We start from the raw sequence: 3,885 nt of genomic DNA on the forward strand, positions 1-3,885 counted from the left end.
CACCGGCCCCGGCCCGAGTAGCGCTGAGCATGATGCAACTGCAGATACATGCCTGGCAGCCCTGCCGAAACAGCCAGGCCCTAGGGACGCCCAGAAGAAAAAAAAAATAAATAGAATAAAAAAAAAATACAAAAAGGACAGAGAATTAGTGAGCTTTCTCATCTCTTTTAGCACGCTGATTCTAGCCCAGCAGGTATTTTTTTTAAAAAAAGGCAGCAACTATCCCCGCTGTACAACACGCTTCCTCCAAATTACCCAGAGTGTCTGCTGGGGGCTTGCTGTGCACCGGGTGCACACCAGCACACGTTGGGGTTTTGCAGGGTGTAGTACTGGGGAACAATGCTCAGCACCCAGGAAGGAGCAGCTGGGACAGCACCACATTCCTTCCCAGCCTCACCAGGCTCTCCTCTCCAAATCGCAAGCGTGGGTGATGAGCACAATGCACATCTCGTTTGCTGATTAAAAGTAATTAAACGAAAAGAGCATCCAGCCCACAAGGCTGGAGAAGAAATGGCAGCTTCTTTCATATTTTGTTCTTTTGGGAGTCACAATTTTATATATATATAATTATTTTATGTAAGGACAGCAGTGCCAGCCCTCCTTTAAAACAGATGTCCAAACCGGAGTAGCTTCAGCTTTCCTTTGCCCCCTGGGGGCTAGGGCAGTGCAGGAGGAGAAGCCAAGGACACTGCAGAGGATGGCTCAGTTTGGTTACTCCTGTGTTTCAGAGAGGAACCTTTTTGCCATGCCAGCCCATATCACCACCTGTCCCCACTCCCTCAGCTGGGATTGTCAGGAGGGCCTGGAAGGAAGGCCTGGAAGGAAGGCCCTGCTCCTCTTACAGGGGAAAATCAGATATAAAACTTGACAAGAGATAGAGATTGTTGCTGAGACGGTTTCTCCTGAGAGCAATGTTAAATGTTAGCCAGAGAACAAATCAGCTCTCTTCACTTTACCTCAGAACTGCCCCTTCTGCAATCTGCAGGACCCCATGTAACAAGAACCCAGACTGGAGAAGTTGTGACAATTGCTGGACACAGACTTATGCTTTGTTTATTGCTTATGCAATCGTGTGGGTTTATTTCAAGGAATTAAGAAAATAAAAAGTTTAAGGGTGTTTGTAAGGGGCTACACCTGCCTGGGCTTTCATATTTTTATTTTATTTTGTTTTATTTAAAGTGCCTGTAGTTTTACTGTCATATTTTCTAGGTTTATTCTTTCAAGATGAGTGAAATACTGAAACAATCATGAAAAACTGACTAGAGAGAGGAACATCTCAAGCCTCAATTTTCACCCTCAAAAGCAGCCCTCCACATAAATACTTCTACAATCATTAATATTTAACAACAGGGTATTTGAGAACCCCTCACATCAAATGGACTTTGATCTTGTAAACCCTTTATTACACAGGGAAATATTATCCCCACTTTATATAAATATGGAGCTGCACAGGAGGAAGAGCAAAAGCCTGATGCCCAATTATGCACTTAAATTCCTTCCAATTTCACTGGGAACACAATTTTGCACGTCTGGGCATAAGAGGCAGAGCGGGGGTGTCACCCTGCCCTGCTACATATCAGTCTGCTCCCCAGCATCAGAGGAACATCTCATGAGTCACTTTCACATATCCTAAGCATAAATCTGCTGGATGGGACCTGATTCCTTACTTTCTTTTCCTTGCTGATTTGCCTAGAGAGGAGAGGTAATCACATCTCCAACTCTTCCCACATCAGCAATAGACCAAGATGGTCTATTTTGAAGACCAAGAAGCAGGGGGAAGCCATGGCAGCCCAATGGATAATTCAACCTGCTGAGAGCAGACACCTGGAATTACGAATGCCTGACGTGGTGTTCATGCTGTAGCCTCCTGAAGCAATTCCCAGCTTTTTTGAAAAATGGCTAAACTTCTGGGTCCCTCCAGCCTCCCCAGGTGCTGCCAAGGTTTCAGAGGCTGGTGGGGGAAGGCAAGACCCCAGCCATGCCAGTGTCACAGGGCTGTGCCATTTCAGGCTCTGGTGGTGGGAGTACAAGCTATGTGGCTAGGGAAACCCACACTACCTGGTCTCCCTGTCAGAAGAAGCAAGGCTGGCCATGTAAAAGCCACTCATTCATCTACCAGGACCACCCTAGCCCTCCTCCAGCGCTGGCACCTGTCCCTTGGTACATCTTCCTACAGTGGGTTGAGGTGCTACAGTCACAGGCCCCCTCCCTTTCTTGCTGCCACCAAGGTGATGGAGCTATCAGGGGTAGCATGTAAGCCTACACCTGCCAGCATCAGCTTCCAGACCATGGTACGCGCAGCTGTGGGGGACCTGCCTTCTGCTTCACCATCCCTCCCCCTCCAGGAAAGCTGAAAGCCCTCATGGAGAGGCAGAAATGCATGGATCACCTTCTGGCAGAGACAGCAGCTAGCATCTACCCAAGCTCCTGGGCACCAAGTTGTGCCCAGGTGGCACAGAGCTTCGGGACACCATGCTTTGGAAGAGCCCCGTCCTGCCACCACAGCACACATCCATCAGCTGTGGTTTGGATAACCCACTTGCCATCATATCAGCACATGGAGCCACTTGGCAAGTACTGCTGTACTACGGTCATGCTCAGAGGATGGCAGGCAGGGATGTGTGTTTGGGTGCTGTCACACAGCCAAATCTTCTCAGCAGCAAACACAACCCAGCAAGTTTCACATGCTTTGGAGTTTCAGAACTAAAGTTTCACACAAAGTTAATTGGCCCCAGATTTTTAACACTAGTAAGTAGTTATAACTCCTCAAAAAGAGTTATTTCTTATTGACCATTTCACACTGATAAATTTTCAAGTGGTTGCTCACATCACACCTTTACAAAAACAACAAGAACTCCAAAATCTTCAATGTTTTAAGCCATTTCTCTTAACTTCTCCTTCACACATAGCTTGCCATGTTGTTACAATTAAATTTCAAAGCTCAAGTCTGCAGTTGTTTTCTTTTAGTGGCATTCTTTTTCATCCAGTAGCAGCGACAGCCGAGCAAAAACCAAAATCACCCATCCACAGGTTAACAGACTCTCTTCTCCCATCAGGTGTCCTGAAAGAGAAAAGTAGATGCTGTTGAGTCATGTGAATGTAAATGGCAGTGTTACAGGGCCTTAATTTCCTAGCAGAAGCTAACAATAGTTCATGGTATCTCCACCTCAGGGCATTCAGCTTCTCCACAGCTCATCATCTATGTGGCTTTGGTCATGACACTGAATTTCTGTAATTTGCCTTTGGCCATGCTTTCAAATGTCCCTAGGCTGCAGACTCTCCATTTCCCTCAAGGTCCTTTTCTCTCCAGAAGCACGCCAGCACAAGGGGGTCAAACCCCACTTAGGGCCTCCTGCTGCCACAGCTAGTTCGGTGGTTTGGAATCGAGGTCTGTACATCTCCCACCAGCAGGGAGAGGCAGCCTGCTTTGCTCTGGTAAGCCTCTGATTTCCCCCTTCCGAGTGCCTTTTCAACAGGAGCTGTACCTTGGGGACGTCAGGCATTCTTCCCCCTGCTGACACTGCTGTGGTTTCTCTCTTTATCTGTGAAGCAGCACACAGGTTCTTTCGCAACCCACCTGTAGAGCAATAAATGTTCACCAGCACAAAGCAGAGCTGCTGCACTTATTGTCTCATAACACTTTCCAGGTGAAGATAGACTGAAAACCCATGTAGTTGTTCCAGTGTCTTCCTCCCACCCCCAAAAGGTGGGAAGCAAGCAGAGGAAACCTGTAGCCTCTGCACATCCATACCCAAAAAGGAACAGCCTTCCACCACCATAAATAAAACAAAGGTACAGCCTTCAGCCGATCGCAGTTACTGGAGCTCCATTGCATTGAGCAGAGCCAGGATAATTTACACCAGATGAGCATCTGCCCTCAACATA

General features: G+C 47.4%; 1 long non-coding RNA gene across 1 annotated transcript; it reads right to left on the minus strand.

Annotated features, from left to right (window-relative positions):
* Positions 1 to 1,021: 1,021 nt before the first annotated feature.
* LOC118155663 lies at positions 1,022 to 3,534 on the minus strand. The gene is made up of 2 exons (XR_004745941.1): positions 3,167 to 3,534; positions 1,022 to 3,061 (listed from the first exon to the last, which is right to left on the minus strand). It is a non-coding gene; the product is annotated as an uncharacterized LOC118155663 (long non-coding RNA).
* Positions 3,535 to 3,885: the final 351 nt, after the last annotated feature.

This window comes from Oxyura jamaicensis, chromosome Z, assembly GCF_011077185.1.
Source record: "Oxyura jamaicensis isolate SHBP4307 breed ruddy duck chromosome Z, BPBGC_Ojam_1.0, whole genome shotgun sequence".
In the NCBI taxonomy this organism is placed as follows: domain Eukaryota; kingdom Metazoa; phylum Chordata; class Aves; order Anseriformes; family Anatidae; genus Oxyura; species Oxyura jamaicensis.